Raw genomic sequence first — 24,817 nt, 5'->3', positions numbered from 1 at the left:
TTCATTTTCGTCATTTGGATATTTCGTAGAGTTCCACACCAAGTACCATTGCGAAAAAGTACTCGGAACGCTAGGATTTGATCAAAAAAACTTTAAATTGTAAACAAAGTCCATTTGAATGCCCTTCAAATTGTCGTCATGGAAACCAGGACTCTTTGGTTGGGTCTTTTAAATCAATTTGACTTGACGTGTAATATATACATAGTCTGTTTTGCCTCATTTCATCGAGTGTGTTCTTTTTTTGGCAGTATCACACAGAAAACACTTCATCTCCAGCTGCGCCTGCCAATCTGTGGATGGGAACGTCACAAAACCAATATCCTTTACATTCCCATATTGGAAGGGTGCTAAATAACATAAACCAGCTCTGCGTGTAATGCTGGGTGGTCGAAGAGATTGATTGAAAATGTGAGGAGTGGAAGAAGTTGGAAAGAAAGTATAAATCTGCTTCAATTCTCTGTCAGATGGGCAAATGTTTTCACTTTTGGGTTTTCCCGCTGAAATGCCTTCCTTTTTTATAAACATACAGAAATAAATTAAAGACTACAATCCCAGAATTAGCCCAATAAATGAGTATCACATTTCCATTCATAAGACTACATAGCATTAACTCGTACTACAATTTTTAAATGCTATCAAAAGAATCCAGAGACTTTTTGTACTTTAAAAGTAGTAAAATGACTAAAAAACTGCACATTTTCATTCAGTTTGACTTTTAAATTGTGAGTATGTCTCTCAAGGAATAATATTTGAAAATAGCAATTGTTTACGGTTACCAGATTTTTGAAATGGCAGACTTTGGGATCAAACCCACGACCCCAGAACACACAGACCCCAACACACTAACCACCAAGACACCTGGTCACCACTCATCATTTTAAAGGAACCAAAATCTCCCATTTGAAGACCCCTAAGACCCGAAATAATTTTGAAATAATTATATTCCTAAAAAAAGTGGACTTATCCGAACAAATCCAAGTGTGCAACCACCTCGGCTCGCAACACAATAACCCTGACGGAGTCCCGAATCGGACTACAACCAGCTCATCTGCTTACACATGTTTTTATTCCGCTTACACGACCTAAACTCATGCATACGGAATAAAACTGCCATCAGATCGCTTAAAACATGTCGCAAATATCTACCTTTGCCATCCAATACGTTAACCTGCACAAAAACCAGAAACCAGAAGGCCTACATGGCGATGGCCAGACCCGATTGCCCTTGTTGACGGCTTCCAAATGACTAGAAAGACACGACATATTACACTAAAGCATCTAAAGTTACGCACGTCTTTTCACCGCTACTGTGGTGGAGTCAAGCTGTTTGTTTTTGCGAGTACGTCGCCCATATCGCTGTCTTTCTCCCCATACAGGTAGGCCTGCGGGTAAGAGAATGGAGCTCTTTGAGAGAAGCTATAAGAGGGGGATGCGGAGGAGTTACGTTGCAGCCGCCATCGACTCCCACATGCCCTTGCAACATTCTCTAATGAAATGGTCTGTGTGGTGGAAGACTTTTCCAAACAATTGGCCTATTCAACACGAAGTGGAAAGAGACTCTGTTAGGGCCCATCCCAATATCATATCAATTATTTCTACACAGTATTTTTACCCCCTTGGTTTTACTCCAGCTACTACAACACTTTTAAAATATATTTTTACCACATTTCTGCCTTCCTAATCCGTCTTATTTTCTACTGAGTTGACAGGATACTCTATTTGATAAAAAACACTCTTGATAAATAAAAATGGAGTAGTTTTTTGGGGTCATACATATGTGATTAGTAAGTGATGATCCCAAAATGTAGCATAAAAAAATAAAAAATAAAATGTTGACAAAGGAAAACTGAGGATTCTATCAAAAACATATTTTTTAGGGAGATTTTTTCTATTGTTGAATATCATTTCTGATTTTGTTACTATTTTTTTTACTGGATTAAAATAAAAAAAACTTCAGCAATATTACCCATTTGGGCTGCATTGAATCCAAACAAGTTATATAGTTAAAAAATAAAATACTACATTTTTCTGGCCTTATTTCCTACCAAAAACTCACTAATATACACAACATACAAGCAACATGCACTCCCAAAAAGTCATGTGATACGCGTTGCTCGTAATATTACCGGCTGTTCGCATCCTTGTGTCATATATCCAAGATGGCAGCTGTACCGGTCACATTTACAACATAACGCATACTTCTACTCGCAATCGCAACACTTACACCGCAAAATATAGCGTACGTCCTCGTATAAACACACCTATAAACTTTTTCAATGCGCCTTATAATCCAGTGAGCTTTATATTCTGAAAAATACGGCAATATTCATACCTTGCAATACATTTATCCTATTTTTTATGTATGTTCCATGCTGAATCGGAATGAAATCTATGTTATTGTCAAATGACCTTCCCCATTTTGAATGTATACAATTCATACAATGTAATACTTTGCTATATCTCTATTCTTAAAGTGGCAGTAAGCTAGATAAAGCAAGATTGATGTCTATTTTCAAGAAATCTGCTTACCTTGTTAACTCCCCCCTTTGGAACTGAGCTGTCCTTCCATTGGCTCTCTTGGTAATAAAACCCATATTTGCCACTGGCCCAGTAGTCCAAGAGATAGGGTTACCAGTCCATCACTTTCACCAGTCTGGACAAAGCTGCCCCCAGTGTGCTGTAATTTGAAAGAACATCAACATAGCATGAACAAAAAAAAATGGACGTATATATTTATATAGCCCTTAATCACAAAACAGTTTGAAATGAAAAGAAAACATTCAAAAAAAAATGGAGTCTGCGACCAAGCTTTTCTGTATTGAAACATGTTTTTGCAGTATTGGATACAAGGAATACTTTGTGTTATTTAGCTAAAGTGATCCACAAATAAACTGGTAAAGCAGCATCTAATCCGCAAGTCAACGCGGGTATTGTTTTACGTGCTGCAGTGGGTGTAATGCGAAACGGGGATTGCCATAAGCTTGACATCGCCATTTAACACAATTAAAGACACGAGGAGTTAAGAAGGCGAGCTGCCACGGCGCAACGTGAGACGCAATTGCGCTTGAAGAGGTCACTCAGTCATTATCAAGAGCGATGTAACTCCATCCTTAGGAACAAACCCACTACAGAGCCATCAAGATTTTTATCTCCAGTTACAGACTCAAGTGAACACTTGACAAACTAACCATGATATCAACGCGCCACCTCACCCAAAAAAAAATCGTTATTACCATCTTTAGTTACTGCAAAGCTGAAAAAAAAAATTCAAAATGCGATTAAAATATAGGCGACCTTTGGGGCTCACAGTTCTGGGGTCGAGGGTTCGAACCCAGGTCGGTTCTCACTGTGTGGAGTTTGCATGTTGAATTGAATTAAATTATTTTATTGTCATTAAATAAGTATAATGAGATTTAAAGCTTCACCACAAAGTGCACAAATATTTAAAAAAAACAACGTAAATGATCAATAAATAATAATAATTATTAAATAAGTACAAAAACAAATGTAACAAAAAACAACGTAATTAATCAAGAAATAATTACAATTATTAAATAAGTACAAAAACAAATGTAACAAAAAAACAATGTAAATAATAAATAAATAATTATAATAATTAAATAAGTACAAAAACAAACGTAACAAAAAACAACGTGAATAATAAATAAATAATAATAATTATTAAATAAGTAGTGATGTGCACAAATAAGAACCAACAAGAAAATGAACATATAACTAATCAGTAAATAAAACTAATAAATAAATCAATAAATAAGTAGGGCTTGTGTGGCTATTTTCTGGGTACTCTGGTTTTCTCCCAAATCTCGAAATTGCCCAACTCAGACTATGATTGGTTGTTTTTTTTTCTCTCTACGTGCCCTGCGATTGGCTGACCACCTATTCAAGGTGTTTTCCACCTGGGATAGGCTCCAGCACCCCCACAACCCTTGTGAGGTTAAGAAAATTGATTGAATTAAGCTTATAATACATTTGTTATAACAAAAATGATATGAAAAACATTAATTTTGAAAGCTATTTAACTAAAATTGGTAAAAAACTGAGTAAAAAATAGAGATGCAACCATGTCAGTCACTCCAGAATTTAGTAAGAAGGTGTTAAGCATACCCAGACATGCAGACAGTAACATGCGTGCACAAATAAAAGCGTAGAAGGGGAGACTTGTAGCTTGTAAAAACAGCCGGACCAAAATAGTGCATTTGTTGCACTTGTCAAACAGCACCTGCAGCATTCTTTTGTCTTTTACAAGCCAGACTGAAAGCGTGTGAGAGAGGCAAAAAGAAAAGGGGTGTCAATACCAGACAAGCATTGACAGGATGCTTTCGTAGCCACGGGGGAAACACGGAAACCTTCCTTGGTCGAGATGGTGATTGTCAAAATATTTGCCAGATTCATATAAACTCCCATTTGCGCATATTTAAAGTACATAAAGCACTATTGGCATAGTTTAGAGATTGTTTAGATCAGTTGTGGGCAAACTTTTGACTTTAAAAATGTGACAGATGGGCCGGGTCAGCATAAGATAGGATAGAAATTAAAAAAAGTGCATCCGTTATCAGTACATATGAAACAAAGAGAAAAAAAGGATTAAAGTATTCACATACTCATCATTAAAGTTAAAAGTATAAATTACAGAGTAAAGTAAGTAAAGGAATGTATTAAAAAATATTAAGATGTCATTTAGATGGGCCAGGTCAGCACAAGATACGATACAAATAAAAAAGTGCATCCGTTAATAGTACAAACAGAAAAAAAGGACTAAAGTATTAACATACTAATCACTCATCATTCAAGTAAAAAGTATCAAGTACAAAGTAAAGTAATTAAAGGAATGTATTAAGAAATATTAAAATGTCATTTAAAAAAAGATAGAGGGGCTGTAAAACACCAAAAAAACAAATAAGAGTAGACAGAGCTACTGCCATTGGCTTTTGCCTGACGGCGCCATCTTGGGGAAAAAAACAACAATATTTGGACAACGGCGGGCCGGATAGAAGGACTAGCGGGCCAGATGTGGCCCTCGGACCCTAGTTTGACCATGGGGGTTTAATAACTGAGGATCTCCAGATGAACATTATTAATGCCTAAAACTTTATTTGTTTTTAAAGTATGAAGATTCTAGAAAAAACAAGACAGAGCCAAAATGGCGTTAGAACTACGAGGTAGGTCCATTAAAATCTAGGGCGATGCTAAAACTCATACATCCTAAAGAAGAATGGCTTTACCAGGGGGGAATAAAGCTTTTCCAGAGTTCCAACAAAGGGATGGAAATGCCATTTTCAGATATCATCTCCGGATCATAAAGCTTCAGTAGAAAAGTTCTTTCAGATCATGACACTTTATGAATTAAGGTAGAGAAAGACACATCCTCTTGGGACTCTTCACATATACTCATTCCAAGTCATAAAGCTTCAGAAACAAACCCCCTTCATAAGATAATGTTGCATAGAATGAAGCTTAAGAGGCCCCAGATGGCCATCTTGGAGATTTTAAATAACCAAGTTTTAGGACATAAAGCAAGGCTGCAAAAATCCGGAATTTTAGTTGACAGCTCCAAATGTTTCATGTTTTTTTTTTATATAATTTCTGCAGGATTCATTGTGATTTGATCTTGAAACTGATATTTGTTATTATTTCTCACTGTTTACAATGACTGTTAATAAGAACTGCAATTTTCTGCAAATACCTGTTTATAAATTCTTAAAAATTCTTAAAAATTCATCCCTGACTTTTCAGAAATTGAGTGATTTTCAGATTTTATAGGTTTTTAAATGAGAATTTTATCATAGAGAATCACGCATAGACTTTGTATGGAGGTAAGATGACGCCAATAGAAAACAAAGTGTCTTGTCTCCAGAATCTTGAAAATTCATTAAAATTCATCCCTGGAAAACAGTGTCTTATCCCCAAATTCTTAAAAAACATTTAAATTCATATGGCACTTTTCAGAAATGGACTGATTTTCAGATTTTGTAGGTTTTTAAATGCGAATATTATCATAGAAAATCCCGCATAGACTTTGTATGTCGGCGCCAATAGAAAACGAAGTGTCTTATCCCGAGAATCCGCAGGTTGAAACTGCTCTTGGGCCGCATGCCAAGAACACATCCATCTTAAAAAAGGAGGCATAACTTCTGGCTCTTGGCACGTCTCCTCCACTTGGTGACTGACATCTTTAACAACGTGGACCGAGCCAAGTAAAAGCCCAAGGCGCTATCGCCGTGTACTTAGTTGGGTCTCCGTTTTATTTATTTATTCAGCAGCAGCAACACTACACACTCCAGAGATGTTCTGTACACGGCTTTTTTAGGATCCCACGCCTGATTTTTATTGTCTACATTTACCTTTTGAGAAAGATTTTTCATATTAAGCGACCAAAGAATCATCATTTTGAGTATATCAATATTTAGTTTGTCTGACCATGGTTGTGGCTTATTTGAAGTACTATATTTTCCCGACTATAAGGCATAGTTAAGTCTTACATTTTTGTCAAAGTAGACTGTTTAAAAAAAAAAAAGTTTTATGTACATAATTGGTCGTTTTTTATAAAGTGAAATACTCAAAAACGGAATGTGTATGTATAAATGTATTATGTATTTTCATGACTATATGTATAAATGTATACCGTATTTTCACGACTATATGTATAAATATATACCGTATTTTCACGACTATATGTATAAATGTATACCGTATTTTCACGACTATATGTATAAATGTATACCGTATTTTCACGACTATATGTATAAATATATACCGTATTTTCACGACTATAAGGCAGACTTAAGTCTTAAATTTTCTCCAAAATAGACAGGGCGCCTTATAATCCAGTGTGCTTAATATATTGAAAAAATATTAAAATGTGTCATTCATTGACAGTGCGCCTTGTAATGTGGTGCATCTTATAGTTGTAAAAATACAGTATTTTCAATGTAACCGTTGTTCGTGATAAGTTTCTATTGTTTCTCAGCCCATCTAAAAAATGAAAATGCGTAAAATAGATTGGTAGTATCTTAGCCCAGGTCATGTCCATCATCACTTCAATAAATATGGCCCATGAAATTCAAGACCCGAGGCAAAAAGTGTCACGCCGTTGTATAATCTGTCATCACCCATCATCTATTTGACATTACCATGTGTCTACAAGTAAAATTTAAACAATCATACAATTCCAACTTGCGACTGTCAAGCCAACCTAGACAACCTCCAATTAAAACTCCAGATGAAAAATGTTAAACTACTCACCAAATCTTCAAATTAAGAGAATATGTCGCATATTTTCATGCCTACGTTGCAACCACGTATTGTCTTAAGAGTCATGGCTCTGAGCCAGCACCCAAACAGTTAACCTAAGACAGTTTCACTTAAAAAAAGTGACAGACAAATCCCTTTAGCTGTGATGCCCCCCGGCATTTCGCATTCTTGGAAGCCCACTGCAAGTCAGACCAAACAATAAGTGGCATGTCTCCACGCTTCTCCTGCTTTGAGGCTGAGTACGCCACCACTGGAGGATACTCATGGAAATACTTGTGGTTGATGGATGATCTTCCCTTCATCCCTTTTTATTTTCCTCTGTCATGCATGTATTCCAGCGCCTGCTACAGGTACATACCACAAACGATAGCGTCAAGAAACACCAAGGAGATGCATTAAGTTAAGTCAATACACTGAGATGGTCTTGATTGCCTCCATTTTTTGCTTTTCACGTTGCCAATGGTAGCATAACGTCATCGTAAGCATCATCAATCAAAATAAGGCTTTATTTTGACTATCTTTTAAACACATACTGATGCAAAAGGATCTTTAAAAAAAGCATAATTAAACATACTTTGAAATTCCTGAACTTTAGGAATATTTTTACATATGTTTTTATTAAAAAAACCTGACCTGTATGGTAATCTCAGTCTCAGTTTTGAGAAAATCCCCATCTTGTTTACTTCTTGTGTGGCTCCATTTTTTTTTAACTAGGTCTACAATGTCTTCTGTGTCAATCTTGCTATTGTAACCCAAGAAATTTCCCAAATACGGGATGAAATAAAGTTCTAACTCAGGGGTGGGCAAACTTTTGGGCCTCGGGGCCACACTGAATTTAAAAATTTGACAGATGGACCAGGTCAGCACAAGATATGATACTGATAAAAAAGTGCATCTGTTAACAGTACATATGAAACAAACAGAAAAAAAGGACTAAAGTATTAACATACTCATCACTCATCATTAAAGTCAAAAGTATTAAGTACAAAGTCAAGTAAGTAAAGAAATGTATTAAGAAATATTAAAATATCATTTAAAAAAAGATAAAGGGGCTGGTAGTTTGCTCATGTCACCTAACCTACTCAGTCAAATTTGAACGAAAAACATCTATCATGTAGCATTTTCTCAACCCGCCATCTTTCTTTTCTCCTTTCCATTTAAATTCTACATTGAACGATTTTAGACAAGTTCTAAAAAGTGCGTCATTTCTTTAAAGTTTCTCTTGGCAATTGTCTTTTCGGAGTTGACAAGCTAGTTAGAATTCAACCAACAATACTAGGGAATGGCCTGTACTTTTCAGTAAATAATTCCTCCATCTGGGCAGGGATGGTGGGGGGGGGGTGAGGTCAGACCATTTTGGAGTAGTGGATGACTTGACTGCCCCAGTGCCCTTAGCTCAACCCCATCAAACCAGGCCATCTGGTCCAAAACATCATTGTCTGTCCTCCTCACAAATGTTCATTCGGCTGAGTAAACACAATCATCGAAAATCTTTCCAGAAGAGTGAAAGCTGTTTTAGAGTCAAAGGGAGAATTGACTAGAACGATTGAACCATATTCAGAAAATAAATTGACCCCGGCAATGCTCCACTTAAATCCAAATGGACTTTTTACTCTATAGTTCAATATGGCAACCTGACGAAAAGCTTCCATGCGATACCGCAAGAGTTTTTCCTTATCTTATTGGTAGCTTCCCAACAATTATATTTTACAGCCACAGCGTACTTGTCCCACACCCAACTTTTTTTGTTTTAGCAACCAGCGGTGCCTTTCAAAACGCTTTGCTAAAGCCAAACTAAATAGTTGTCTTTTGTCTGCCCAATGGCATCCTTCCCCATTGCTTGTTTTGGTTTCCTTCTGTAACCTTGCTAACTACCACACACAGCGACTGTGCCTTTAACAGATCTTAAAATTAGACATGATTTGGATTACGTGTCCAAGTATTTTAGTGAGGCTGTTCGCAGTACAGTTGAGTACATGTGCTGTAAAAATGGTAAGACATCGAGGTATATGTATTCTGTAGAGAAATTATGATGCTATCTTATTTTAAAGAACATTTAGGAAGTACTAGAGTTCTTATTTTCACATTTAAATTCTAGTTTTCTTATGTGGAATTTATCATGACTTTTTAAGGGACATATTTTGCAAAATAGTCTGGTTTAAAAATAATTTTGCTCAGATATAAGATGTTTAAATAGAATTTTTTTAAACTATTATCTGATACTTTTTCCCCCACGACAATAAATCCTGCGTCTTATAGTCCAGTCAACCACATTATTAATGTTAAGTTCAATTATATGTGTAATATTTGGTGGCCTCTTTTAGCTCAAAAAGTTCCAAAGGGAGCTTTTTGCTTGGATATAAAGTCTTTAAATATTATTTTTGAACTATAAACTCCTACTTTTTTGCCCAACAGTAAATCCTGCGTCTTATATTCCAGTGAACCACATTATTAAAGTTGAATTCAATTATGTGTAAAATTTGGTGGCCTCTTTTAGCTCAAAAAGTTCTGTGTGTATATTTATGTCGTTTATTTGTTTTTGTAAAAGTTCAGTGAATAAAAAAATGCAAGTACTATCAGAACAAATAACTATCTGGCTATGAAGAGTAATTAAAAACAAACGAGTAGGCACGAGTGAGAATAAACGAGATGATTCTCAAGAACGCAGTTTGACGACTCATGACAGCTGACAGCCTTTAAAAATTGGCATCTCACAGTAGCGGGCCAATCACCATTGGCTACGTTGTTTTGTGTGTACACATCTGTAAATTGCAGCTTCAGGGTGATTGGACGCTAGTCAATGATGGGAGACATCACGCTACAAGTCAAACAAAACAACTGGGCACCAAATTTGCCACTCACTATGTCATTTTTAATCCTTTTGGAACCTAATTAACCAGTTTTAACCATCCAAATCCAATATGAGACACCATATACTTCAGTCCATATCGTCTTAATCAAACACTAAATGCAAGAATTCTAACAAATGATGGTGCTTGACAGGCAGATGGAAAATCCAACAAATCTCATAACCTCTTTAGCCCAGGTGGGATAGTTCATTGACTCACCATCATAGGCCAGAGGCATTTTCTCTCTTTTATTTTGGCAAGGGTGAGCAGGGCTTTTCTCATCATATGCTCTCGTGCCAGCCAATAACCACAGAGTTCTAAATTTAGCTTCTGGCGGCGCACCTTCCAGCCACGTTAACAGAAACGAATGATCCAATAAAATTTGCACGCTGGACAAGATGGAACACAAAATCGCATGTCAAATGTTGGGAAGGGTTTTCTCCTTGGAGGGTAAAAATAATACATTAGTCAAAAAAAAAAGGGAACATAAACACGAACCACAGATCCAATAAATTTGACAATTAAAGTTATTAACAAGCAAAGGCAGCAAGGTATCAGAGTGGTTAATATGTCCGCCTCGCAGTTTTGAGAGTGAGCTTTTTGGACCTTTCTGTTCTGGGTCTGTGTGGGTTTTGTCCGGGTATTTTGTGGCAAAAAATATGCAAGGGAAGCTGGATGAAAGCTAGAAATTGTCCTTAGATATGAGTGAGAGTGTCAATATTATTATTATTTTTTTATCTTAGTGTGCTTTGCGATTAACTGGCCAACAATTCAAGGAGTGTCCGGACGTTTGGTCGCCGGTCTTTTGGTCGCCGGTCAAATGTACTTAGATATTAAACAGTACTTAGATATTAAACAATACTTAGATATTCAACAGTACTTAGATATTAAACAGTACTTAGATATTAAACAGTACTTAGATATTAAACTGTACTTAGATATTAAACAGTACTTAGATATTAAACAGTACTTAGATATTCAACTGTCCTTAGATATTCAACTGTACTTAGATATTAAACTGTACTTAAATATTAAACTGTACTTAGATATTAAACTGTACTTAGATATTAAACTGTACTTAAATATTAAACTGTACTTAGATATTAAACTGTACTTAAATATTAAACTACTTAGATATTAAACTGTACTTAGATATTAAACTGTACTTAGATATTAAACTGTACTTAGATATTAAACAATACTTAGATATTTAACAGTACTTAGATATTAAACAGTACTTAGATATTCAACAGTACTTAGATATTAAACAGTACAGACAGAAAAAACTTCCATGCCAACCCATACAAACACGAGCTTTAAATACACAGACAGGAATTGATGACAATAACGAACACCTGGCTTTGTCAAACAAGGGAAATAGAGCCAAAAAAGCCAAAGCAAGTGTAACTTATCTACAATCACATGGCCAGAACTCAAAATAATAACCAAAAACATCCACTAAACCCCAACAAAACATGACCAAATAATGTCAAAGGCAGCAAAAATGTTCATTGGTGGGAAAGAACTACTAAAAAAAACCTACAAAAGATCAACTCTCTACACTATGTCCTGTAAAAGACAAATTTAAATGATGTCCTTAGCTGTATATAAGCTAAACACTTGAAATAAAATAGCAAAGTAAAATTAATGACGTTGGTTTGAGTGCCAAACAAATGGTGAACATCCAGTACAAATACAAGGGATCGCCCTGTCCTGCTTTTTAAATGTTTATGCGGGTATTCACGCTATGGTGGTACTCTGTCTCTGCTCTGTCCATTGTCAAAGTTCAAAGTAGTCCCTCGTTTCGTGTCAACGAATCAGATCGCCGTCAGGAAAATTGACTCATGTCTTTGGCAGAAGAAATGCCAGATCGTGTGTGTCAACTATGAAAATATTTATTTTTTATTGGATTGGACAATTCAGGAATACTTATTTCACCTCCAGGTGAACAAACAAAGGCTTTGAGTCACCCGGGTTTGAGAAAATGTCTTCTTATGTGGCATTTGGGAAGTTAGTAAGTCGAAAATGTCAAGTATTGCAGTAATGTGGAAATAATATGCAATGGAAGTTAGTCATTTGTGAGTTTAGTTTATAGTTTTTAATTGATTTTTCTTTGGGCGAATATGGTCAAATTGTTTTTTTCTTGAATGCCAAACGTGACTAAGATAGTTAAACTTTGTTACTTTTCGCTGTTTAGTGGATATAATTTATGAACATGTAATATTCATATTGAAAAGTTTCAAATGATCTTGTTATGGAAACTATACATGAAGTCACTCAGTCTGTTCCCATACTTTTTTATAGACATGTCACTGCTTGATAAATAATATAAAGCGAAGAGGGAGAGGCATTAGAACAAGGGTGTCAGACTCGGGTTGGTTGGCGGGTCAACTTGATTTCACGTGGACCATTTTAGATAGAATATTTAGATTTGTTTTTTTTTATAGATGGATTAAAAGAACTGGATTAAAAGCCCTGAATATTCAATTTTTTATAGATATTTATTTTAGCTTTTTGAAAATATAATTTTAGATTTTCCAAAATGATTTTTGAACTAAAAACCAGAAAAAAATGATTAAAAAATGACAATTATTGATTCAAAAGGGGAAAAATCAGGAAATTTAATATACATCTATACTTTTCATTTAAATTTAATCCTAAAACAAAAAGTCACCACTCATAATTGACTTTACCGGACCACACAAAATGATTCGGCGGCCCAGATTTAGCCCCCGGGCCGCCACTTTGACACACACATGCATTACAACTTCAGAAACAACTATAACTATGTCAATATTCAAACACAAAACTCGCCATTTTGCTCAAAAACCAAAACCACCACTACAAGAACTTCCAACAATTCCTTTTCAGCACCAACGAAACTCACGTTCGTACATCACATCAACGATTAAGAATGCATAGACCCAATCTTTTCCCCATCTCTCCAACATGTCCCAAGATGTCCGTCTATGCACTATTTTTTCCCCCTCCTGCTCAGTCTGGAATATGATTTCATGGTCTACTGAGTTAAAAGCAGTTCCTGAACCCCCGGGGGTGACTGTTTGTGTCTGTTGGCCACAAGTGTTAAAGACTGGTCGTTCATTTTAGCGTTGCTTGACCTGGGACAACCCTCCTCCGTTATAATTGGTCACCAACCCCGAAAAAAAAAGACCGGACAGTGATTTTCTCCACCAAGGACACGGTCCCTTGTTTTCTTACTTTTCGTACAATTGCCAATTTCTTTTGAATGGTAAAAAAACGTTGTTTTTTTTTGGGTTTCTGGCATCGTGCCCAAGTTCTTTAAAAACTGCTCACCGAATAGTCGTCGGGCGGAGAACCGGTGGCGAGGTTTTCGGGCCCGTTCTACCCCGAAATGAAAACCTCTTGAGAGGATTGACACGGCTAAGGGGGTTCGACATCGGGGCCAGGAACTGAACGACGGGAGGGGGGCAGCGAGGCATTTTGGACACAAAACAAAATCCGTGAAGGCCATCATCTGGTGACAATGACACAGCAGAACTAATTGACATGAGTGGAAAGTGCAACACAGCTGCAAATCCGTGTCCACAATGACACAGCATGTTATCCCTGGCAAGCAAACTCGTTTTTAGGAAGTACACCGAGTACCCGATTATTTTCTCTTTCAATGGATCGGAATAGAACAAATGGTGGATTGCATGTAAACATTTTGGGAAGAGCTGCTAAACTGTTTTATAATTTGGAACTATTTTGCAAATACTAGGTAGAACTTATTCTTTGGTTATTTATTATTCATCGTTGTTATTTATCGAGTGTTTGTTTGTTGTTGTTATTTGAATTGGATAACTTTATTTATCCCGTATTTGGGAAATTTAAGTGGGCGAGAATACAGACACAGAAAAATATATTTTAGACATAGATAGGTAATGAGTAAGTTAATACATTAATAAACACATGAATGAATATATAATTGAATAAACAAGTTGAAATACATACAAATAGATGTACATGTATATATACGGTAGGTCTTAAAACTCCATTGGTTTTGTTAAAGAGCCTGACAGCTGATGGGAGGAGTTAAATCGCAATAATCTTACATAATGACAATAAAATCTTTCAATTTAGTTTTGATTTATGCCTTTAATTATTTTTGTGTTAACTTTTGACCAACTAGATTAAATATTAAATTAATACAAATAGGTTAAAATATATACTTGTGTCATTTTCAAATTGTCTTGATTTTCGCTTGGTTTATTTTGGTTTGAACAAGTTTTTGTCTCGGACAGGTCTCAAAGTATTTTGACATTAGGACAGTCCAAAATGTGTTAGATTTGTTCAAATTCTAGTCTCGGACAGGTCTCAAAGTATTTTAACATCAGGAAAGTACAAAATGTGTTAGATTTGATCAAAAAAATCTAATAAATTACACATTTTTTTTGCCTTAACGCAGTTCCTTTTGACATTGTAAGAGTCCCGAACCTGACAACTAATTCCACCAGTCTCAAATCGCGTTGTCATGAGCACAAAGCACAACAATCTATTGTCATAACTCTTCCAAAGTGACATTAGCTGGAATGCAAATTCCCCCCACGTATTTACATAAGCAAATCCCAACAAAAATATTTCCATAACGGGACTTTCCTGGTTGCTACTTGTATATTCCACAAATACCCACACCTTGACTGATCTGGATTAGTATGTCCTTGATTCTTAAAAAAAAAAAATCAAGGTTATATTTTATGAAGCTTTGGCATGCATTAAATACATAAAACAACATGGAATACTTTCACAGCTTGAGTTTGCTGACTTGCACACTTTTTGAAAATCAACAATTAACATACTGCAGTTACGGACTATTGAATCTCGTATTTAAGACTTAAATGTGTGCATTTAATGTCTTTTTTTACGTACTTAAACTGGCCGGGCATGGCGTTTTGTACTCGGACATTATTAAAAGAGAGAATCCTAATTAAATTAAATGGAGCGTGAGCAAATTCCATCATGATTTTCCTAGAAAAGGTGTTCATTAGAGGCTCGCCATTGGCTGACCACCCGTAGCTGCTTGATTATGGTTACGATATCCTAGTGAGTAAAAGTACACAGACCTTGGAGTACTACCAATTTTTTTTTGTTGCTGTAGCCATTTGTTTGTACGGATTGTATTACCCCGAAGATTTCCAAAACAGCAGTTCTAGTTATTTAGGACTAACCTCCTGATTACCAAGTCCACACTTAGTCCCATGGCATTTTTTACATGTGACATTTGAGCTAGTGGGCTCAACTGAAGCATAACTGGCAGCTGATCTGGACTGTCTGCAAAGTATCTCTCACTGTGGATGTGTCGATGTGGTGGAAATCGCTGTTGTGGGGTTGTGTTGATTGTTGTGAATGCTGTGAGTGGCTTAAAAACACGCAAAAATAGACCTAGAGTCATATTTTTTAAGATTTTAAGATTGCAGTAGCAAGACACACAAGACATTGTAGAACTAGTTAAAAAAAACTGGAGCCAAACAAACAAAGTCCACAAGGTGGGGACCTTCTGCAGACTGAGACTAAGGTTACCACACAGTCAAGAGTGTCAAAGTAGCGGCCCGGGGGCCAAATTTGTCCCGCCGCATCATTTTGTGTGGCCCAGGAAAGTCAATCATTCTGTTTTAGGATCAAATTTAAATGAAAAGTATAGATGTATATTAAATTTCCTGATTTCCCCCCTTTTAAATCAATAATTGTCAATTTTTAATCATTTTTTTCTGTGTTTTTAGTTCAAAAATCATTTAGTAAAATCTAAAAATATATATAAAAAAGCGATAATAAACATTGCTTTAGATCTATAAAAAAAACCTGAATATTCAGGGCTTTTAATCCACTTCTTTTAATCAATTTATACACCAAAAAATCTAAATATTATATCTAAAATGATCCATCCTACATGCCTACATCCTCCTAAGATGTCCTATCGCCTAATCAGAAGGTGCTAACTAGTTTGTAGTTAGTTGGCGTCGCTTGGACGAGCCAATCAGATTTTGTATTGGACGATTGAAAAGTTTCAAGTATTAATGGGGAACAAAAGTCGAAATTTAGGTGGTATGTTGGTCATTTAACGTTTAGAATGGTAATATGTTAAAACTGCATTGGGAAAAGTGTTACTATGTGGAACTTTAAGTCCACTCCATGTTTTCCCCTCATCTGAAATTCCAGTCCTCAGCACATGGTTATCATTTTCCCAATATGATCCCGCAGCTGCGATTGAAGATTTTAAAGACGTGGCTCCCGTTAATGGCAATGATACGCTTGTAAAATTAACATCTTCCTTATGAGCGCGGCTTTATTCTTTTAATAAACATTTTCTGCATTTGGATGGTGGAACAACAAGCGCATCTGTGAATGGCGGAGCTATAAAAGAGAAGAATTCCATATTAACACAACGTATCATATCCGCCTCACGTAACGTGATCGAAAGCCTTCAAGCAAACGCCAGTCAAGCGGCCCTTAGGGAATTAGTAGTAAAGCTATTTTTATTTGTCGTCTCCATCGCCATGGAGATCTGGGCGTGGATGGAACGTCCATATCGAAACCTGGCAAGCCCTGATCAGAAACCTGTGAGGTTTCTTTTCACAAATTTAAAGGCTTCCTATGAATACGCCATTCATCTTTACGGTATGACAGTGAAGGCAATGCGGCCCTCAGAAAAGTTCTAGTTATAATCGATAGAACCATCTTTCCAAATGGATCAATAAGGTTGTATTTTGAAAAATCTTCTGCATCTCTTATGCATAATTTGGCGTAATCTTACATTAGATTATATTAGATTGCATTAGATTGCATTAGATTGCATTATATTGTATTTTATTGCATTAGATTGTATTGTATTGTATTGCATTAGATTGTATTAGAGTGCATTAAATTATGTTGGATTATATTGGATTATTATTAGATTACATTAGATTATTATTAGATTACATTAGATTATTATTAGATTACATTAGATTATTATTAGATCGTATTAGATCGCATTAGATTGCATTAGATTGCATTAGATTGCATTAGATTGCATTAGATTATATTAGATTATATTATTGTTAGATTATATTATATTATTGTTACATTATATTATATTATTGTTAGATTATATTATATTATTGTTACATTATATTATATTATTGTTACATTATATTATATTATTATTAGATTATTATTAGATCATATTAGATTGTATTTGATTGCATTAGATTGTAATAAATTATTATTAGATTGCATTGTATTATTATTAGATTACATTAGATTATTATTAGATTATATTAGAATTTTATTTTATCCTGTATTCGGGACATTTCTTGGTTGCAGTAGCAAGACAGAGACAAGACACACAATACTTTGTTGAACTAGCTAAAAAAACAAGAGCCACCGATTTAAGTGCCCAAAGTCAACTGGGTAAGGCTCCAGCACCCCCTGCAACCCAAATGAGGATACGTGAAAGAATGACTAAAACACAAACTCATAACTCGTCAATTCAGTCACTATCTACTAACCTTAAAACCTAGAAAAAATGTGTCAGGCATAAAAGTTTACACGCTACAAAAGATGAATACACGAGTGCTTGAAATAATTACATGCGAACAATGAGTGGCCATTTTAGTTGTCCCGATGATCTAAAGGAGGAGTACATTTAATACTATGTACTATGTAGCAGAAGGGCGCTTGCCATAAATGTTTACCATCTGAGGTTGCAGTTGCGCAGCTATTTGGATGGTGTCAGGTTCCCTTCCCATGTCAGTAGAACGCTAATACGCTGGTACGACTCCCTTCTGACACGCTGGGAACGCCGCGGACATGGGGCTGAGCATGAGCAGGTCCCTGTCACGGAATGTTTTCTTTGGTGTCACTTTCTCATTCCTTCCAATGTCTTAGCGAGTGCATCAGAGTAAGCCAGCTCAAGTGAGCTGAAATTGTATTAGAAGGGCCGTTATTTCATGTTTGGGCTCTAAAAGTGAGAATTATTTCTTAAATTTAAACGTTCAATGACAAGATGGGGAATACAATTGTGGGTTCATAAGTTGTGATATCAAATGTAAGAAGAAAACGAGTTTTCAGTGTTTTTATTATAATACTGCTACATTTTTTTCGGACTATAAATACCAGAATATCAAAACATGGATAAAGAAAGGTAAAATATGTAAGTTTCACGAGAGTAGAAGTTTAGATTTGATTAAAAAACAATAAGAAACAGTGTAGTTTAAAGTAATTGTAAAATAGAAAACAGAGTCCTCTTAAGGTAACATATTAACAGTTTTTTGGGATAAAAACAAACTGTTGGTGGTCAATTCAACAACAACAACAACAACAACAACATACCTTAAATACATCTATATAAGTTGCAGTAACAGCTAAACTATGAAAAATGCTCAGCCTATAGTCCGTAAAATACAGTACTTTCCTCAAAACAGTGGTCCTGAAAACTCATATTTCTTCTTTTTAACAGATTTAACCTCCCTAGTCACATCTTTCTCGCCAAAACAAGAGAAAACTCTTAACTTTTTGCAGAACAGCTACGAAAAGTCCAAAAAATGACCAATTAAGTTAAGACCACTTCAGCCTATAGTCCGGAAAATACAGTACTTTCCTCAAAGCAGTGGTCCTGAAACCTCATATTTATCCTTTTCTTATTTAAATTCAAACAGATTTGACCTCCCTGCTCACATCTTTCTCGCCAAAACATGAGCAAACTCTTAACTATTTTTGCAGAGCAACTACCAAAAGTCCAAAAGTGACCAATCAACTCTGGCTCACTTTTATTGACCTCATACTCTTTTTTTTAAATTCATTTTTTAATCCAAACTTAAACCTGCTATCTATCTTTCCACACATGTTGATCTTTTCCACCATCTCTCCACCATTTGCACATCATTCCCTTGTAAAATCAATAAAATTAGCAGCTTTAAGTCAAAAACTAGTCATATTAATCCACCACATTGCATTGTTTACATCTCACAACTTTATAAAATGGACTTAAAATGACCTCCACCATAATACAATTCATAACACCTCTGTATCATTTGTTCAGAGCGATGATGTCATGTTTAAACCATCCTTCATTGGGTATGTGTCTGATACAGGCCCCAACAGAAGAGAGCCAAACCTCTACCGATGAGGTCAAGATAGTCCGGGGCATGTTTCCACAGCTTTCCCCGAGGGAAAAACGATATATATCTCTCTCCATAGGCGTGTCTGCTCTCGTACAAGGAGACTTTTTTGCTCATTAGTAGATTATAATGAGGATAATGACAGCGCAAATCTAATGACTCCTAATGTAGGTACTCGTTTTGGAACGACCGTTGACGAGTCATGACCTAGGAATTCAAAACATACCGCGGGGGAGTCAATTTAGGCATATGGCGGAGGGATGGGGGGGGGGGTGGGCGGGGGCTATTTTAAGGTGGAATGTAGTTGTCAAATTAAAGAAGAGGGTTTTAATTTAATTTACTATAAATTGCGTTTTAATTTCAGGAAAAGTCATGCTTAGGCATGCAAAACAACAATAAGTTAAATAAAGTTGTTTTTTTTTTTTAATAAGGGAACTTTAGCAAGTGTTTTTTATCAAAATATGTTTGTATTATTGTGTTTTTTCTGAGTATAAATGGTTTTAAGTGAGATTTTACAGTCCAGATGTAGGTTAACTATAAAACTGTGTAATCTTCTAGAATATATTTATGAAATTCAAGTTTAAATGCATATATGGGATGTCAAAATATCATTTTTTTGGACAGATTAGCATGTTTTTGCATTGTTTTGGGGCAAATAAGACACTCACCATGAGCTGAATCTTTCCAGGGGGTGCAAGAGTTAAGCTGAAGTGGATTCTGCACAATGCATGTCGTTGTATGAAGCTGCAGGCTTTTGTCATGCAGCTCTTGTTTGTTCTGGATTCCTATTTTGGAACTGACAACGTAGTCTGGGAGGCTGCAAACCATGCAAAACGCATGCCTTTACCTGCCTGCAAAGACAAGAAATGCATTTTAGCAGCACTCTTTCATTTCATGGCTCATTTTTGTCACATTATTGACATCCAATGCAGCAATAAAGCAATACCGACCTGCTAAAAACATGCATTTTAGCATCCAACAAACATTTTAGCACCCAGCTAATCATTTATGTGACAAATAATACTATTTTCATGCTTAAATATTCATTTTATGTTGTTTATTTATGTAGTATGACTTCATTCCTGACCATATCAAACACAATCCATCATAGATTTCTTTTGCATTGCGGTTTAATATGTTATATCAATATAAAATCTTCAATATATTAGCACACACACATTTTTTTAAAGGATTCCTGGCTTTATGTAGTAGATTGATGGATTGTTTGGCCTGAATAATCATCCTCCACCCAATACATGATGGAGGGATGACCTTATTGTTTTTTTGTGCGTGTAAAAGAAAATAAAAGTATCAAAAGTAGTGAAAACAATGGAAAAGCAGTATCATACCCCATGATTCATCGTGAAGCAGTTGATCAAACTTCTCCACCCTGAAAATGGGGCAAACATCCCAACACAGCTGTAAGCGATAATTGCATTCACTTAGACAGGAAAAGAAAAAAAAACAACTTGCAAGCTGTATGCTGCTGCCCAATCAGATGTCCACTTCTACCAAAAAGCACTCATTTAACAAAATAAAACAACTTTTTAACATAAACCCTACTATTTTAACAATACTAATAATACTACAAGACAAATTATGATTATTAAAGTATTTAACACAAGCATAGATATTGATTGCAAAGCGGAATGTTCATTTTAGGACTTTATTTGACTTAATAATTTTACTTTGATGATAGACCAAGCCTGTCAAGTGATGTGGTTATTTGTCAATATTTTGTCATTTTCTGAAATGCTTTATCATCACTTGCAGGGGGTGCTGGAGCCTATCTCAGCTGACTTCAGGCCAGAGGCAGGGAGTACACAGAGAAAAGCCACATAGACAACATGCAAACTTAATACAGGTGGATTGACCTGGATTTGAACCCAGGTCTCCCACATGTAAGGCTGAAACACTAACCCACGTGTCAAAGTGCGGCCCGGGGGCCAACCTGGCCCGCCACATCATTTTGTGCGGCCAAAGAAATTAAATAATGAGTGCCGACTTTCTGTTTTAAGATTAAATGAAAATAAAAAAGAGTATAGATTTATATTAAATTTGCTGATTTTCCCCCTTTTAAATCAATAATTGTCATTTTTAAATCATTTTTTCTGTGTTTTTAGTTCAAAAATCATTTTGTAAAATCTAAAAATATATTTAAAAAAAGCTAAAATAAACATTGTTTTAGATCTATAAAAAAAACTGAATATTCAGGGATTTTAATCCAATTATTTTAATCCATTTATGAAAAAAAATCTAAATATTAGATCTAAAATAGTCCTTGCACTAACCACTCATCCACCTGATTGTCCCAAAAATATATTTGGTCTTAATTTTTTTGCCTCAACGACTAAAGAAGAAGTGGAAATAAATACCGCCAAATAGACCTTTTAATACTCTGCATAACATTTAAATTAAGAGTAACTTAACCATCCTTGGTGTTTTTCTTCAACCTGACAGTTAGTGCACAACCTTTACATCTTTTTAAAACAAAACACAAATAGAGTACATTACATGATGTCGTGTTTTTTGCACAAATTGCCTCCAATTTCAACGACTTGGGAAAATTCAAGCATGCAAAATGTTGACAGCTCAAAAAGACGAACTGTTCTCCATCAGAATTCTTAGTATTTTTTTGAAGATATCACTGAATATGATTATATTTCATAGCTAAAGTGCTGGTTGGGTTGGTGAACAAAAACCACGATTCAGATAGGGACGAAAAAAGCGGGTATTAAAGTAATTAGAGATGACCCTGAAAGAGCCAATTGCCTTTCCAGATGCAGACAAATCTCACATTGTCAGCTGTCATGCTTTTTTTTTTTTTGGAGAAAACGCTTGTCTGCCTGGACTTCACATTTTTTGGATCTGAGCCAAGACGACATTCTTGATCCAAGTGTGAACTAGTTAGCCCTGGCTTGTTGCCAGAGATATTCCCCACAGCGGATTTTAAAACTGACATTATTGTGGTGCTGACTGTGCATCTCTTGCAGTAATAGTGGGTACGTATTCCCTTAAGACAGGGGGTAGGTACATAGCCATTATCGTGAAAACACAGTGTTGGTGTGGTGGTAATGGTGGCTTGATAGAGATTCTATGGGGTTCAAGTCAGGGGAAATTCTTGGTTTATGGATTACGGTATGTTTATCGAAACTGATTTAAGGAACTTTTGGTCGTTTGGGCAAGAATAAAATCCAGTTTTCTGAGGTGTTGGAACATATTTTAGTACATGGCCGTTATCGGATGTTTGGTCGCCGATCTTTCGGTCGCCAGTCTTTTGGTCGCCAATCTTTTGGTACCTTTTGGTCGCCGGTCAAATGTACTTAGATATTAAATAGTACTTAGATATTACACAGTAATTAGATATTAAACAGTACTTAGATATTAAACAGTACTTGGATATTAAACAGTACTTGGATATTAAACAGTACTTAGATGTTAAAAAGTACTTAGATACTAAACAGTGCTTAGGTATTAATCAGTGCTTAGATATTAATCAGTACTTAGATATTAAACAGTACTTAGATATTAAACAGTACTTAGATAGTAAACAGTACTTAGATATTAAACAGTACTTAGATAGTAAACAGTACTTAGATATTAAACAGTACTTAGATATTAAACAGTACTTAGATATAAAACAGTACTTAGATATTAAAATCTCTGTCTTGGATATTAAACAGTACTTAGATATTAAACAGTACTTAGATATTAAACAGTACTGAGATATTAAAGAGTACTTAGATATTAAACTCTCTCTCTTAGATATTTAAACTCTCTCTCTTAGATATTAAACTCTCTCTCTCTTAGATATTAAACTCTCTCTCATGGATATAATTTTGAGAGATGGTTTTAACAGTAAACTCTCTGTCACCATTTGACCAGCGACCAAAAGACCGGCGACCAAACGTCCAAGCACCATATATGGCTGCTTTCATTGTAGATTTGAGAAAGCCCTTTGGACATGCACCAGCTAATGACAAATCACTAGAGACCATGGAAACTCCTCACTGGATTCCATCCGAGATACAAATTGTCGACATGTTACATCTCCCAAAAGTATGAGGTCATAAGGGCAGGGAAAATACAAAATAAAAAAAGCAAGACATGGGGAAACACAACCAAGTCAAAAGTGATTGCATACGTGTCATTTTTCTGATGTGAAGTATATTTATATTGGAGGTGCCCCACACTGGAACATACCATTAGATCACTGGCCAAAGACGTCATCCCGGCAAATAAAGTGAGGGATGAGAGACGTGTGAGTAAATTCACAAGGTTAGAGAAACAAATGTTTAGTAATGTCAACATCCCGCCCGGCTATGGCGTCACTTCCTGCTGCCGTCCCATGACTGAATTAACTGGAGATTTCAGCACTTTCCCAGTGTGGGCGGCAAAAGGACAGTCACGGCGGACGGAGCACACCCGCATCAACGTCATGTTCAATTCCTTCGACACCCTCCGTACTTTTCCGAGCCAGTATCTCTTGTTTCCATGTTATTTATTTTCTTTTTTTTTTTCTAAATTGACGGCTTGTATGGAACAAGTGGTTGGCGTTTATTTTGCTGAATGTTCAAAGCGTCTTTTGGAGGAAAAAAAAGGATTTGGGAGTGTTTGTTTTTGACATTTTTGGGGAAAGTCGTTAAATTGTCGAGTAGATCTATTTAATTATTATATTGGTGATCCCACCCAGAAGGCTGGATGGGTTTTTTGTTTGAAATAATTGCGACTATAAGGGAATGCTAATTGTTTTCAGGCCTTGAAAAAGGTGCCGTAAAAGACAAAATTGGGAAGAAATTGGGAGGTTTTAAAATGATAGTACCTTGAATTTTTGTGGCCGGACGTTTGGTCGTTGGACGTTTGGTCGCCTGGATGTTTGGTCGCCGGATGTTTGGTCGCCGGATGTTTGGCCGCCTGATGTTTGGTCGCCGGATGTTTGGTCGCCGGATGTTTGGTCGCCGGATGTTTGGCCGCCTGATGTTTGGTGGCCGGACGTTTGGTCGCCGGTCAAATGGTGACAGAGAGTTTACTGTTGAAACCAGCTCTCAAAATTAGTTTTTGAACTAAAAACACAGAAATTTTTGACTAAAAAATGACAATTATTGATTTAAAAGGTGGAAAAAAATCAGGAAATGTAATATACATCTATACTCTTCATTCTAATTTGATCCTAAAACATAAAGTCGGCACTCATGATCAAATTTCCCGCACAAAATGATGCGGCGGGCCAAATTTAGCCCCCGGGCCGCCACTTTGACACCATAGACGATGCTAAAATGTTGCTTAAATATCGACGTTTTCTACATTTCTTAACCATGGCAAATCTTCCCCCCCTGGTTTTGCAAAAACTGGCTCTTTGCCAAAGATTGATTGGCTCATGTCATTTCACACTTGATGGCGGGACAGGCCCTCCAGTGAACGGACTATTTATTTACGAGCCGCTGAAAAGCCACTTTTCCATAAAAGTGGGCTTTACAGCCTGGCACGTGAATACCTGCCTTGTTTGTGGACAAGCTTTATTCTCTTTGGATTGGTGTCTCTAATGAGAGTTCCAGCATGGACCCCCCCCCCTTTTTT

The 24,817-nt window shown here is 36.0% G+C and overlaps 1 long non-coding RNA gene across 2 annotated transcripts in view; it reads right to left on the bottom strand.

The window, feature by feature from the left end:
• Window positions 1-24,095, bottom strand: part of LOC144204171 (uncharacterized) — a 70,219-nt gene extending 46,124 nt beyond the window's left edge. Inside the window, exons 1-3 of one of the 2 annotated variants that reach the window (XR_013327841.1) lie at window positions 24,063-24,095; window positions 19,909-20,091; window positions 2,530-2,677 (exon numbers count right to left, since the gene is read on the bottom strand). This is a non-coding gene — a long non-coding RNA (uncharacterized LOC144204171). Of the gene's footprint in view, window positions 1-2,529; window positions 2,678-19,908; window positions 20,092-20,589; window positions 20,633-24,062 lie in introns of those variants that run through there. The other variant, XR_013327840.1, reaches the window with a different exon arrangement.
• Between the last annotated feature and the right edge of the window lie 722 nt (window positions 24,096-24,817).

This window comes from Stigmatopora nigra, chromosome 11 (assembly GCF_051989575.1).
Source record: "Stigmatopora nigra isolate UIUO_SnigA chromosome 11, RoL_Snig_1.1, whole genome shotgun sequence".
NCBI classification, from domain to species: domain Eukaryota; kingdom Metazoa; phylum Chordata; class Actinopteri; order Syngnathiformes; family Syngnathidae; genus Stigmatopora; species Stigmatopora nigra.
Note: the sequence above shows the minus strand (reverse complement) of the source record. Positions and strands in the feature narration are given on the sequence as shown.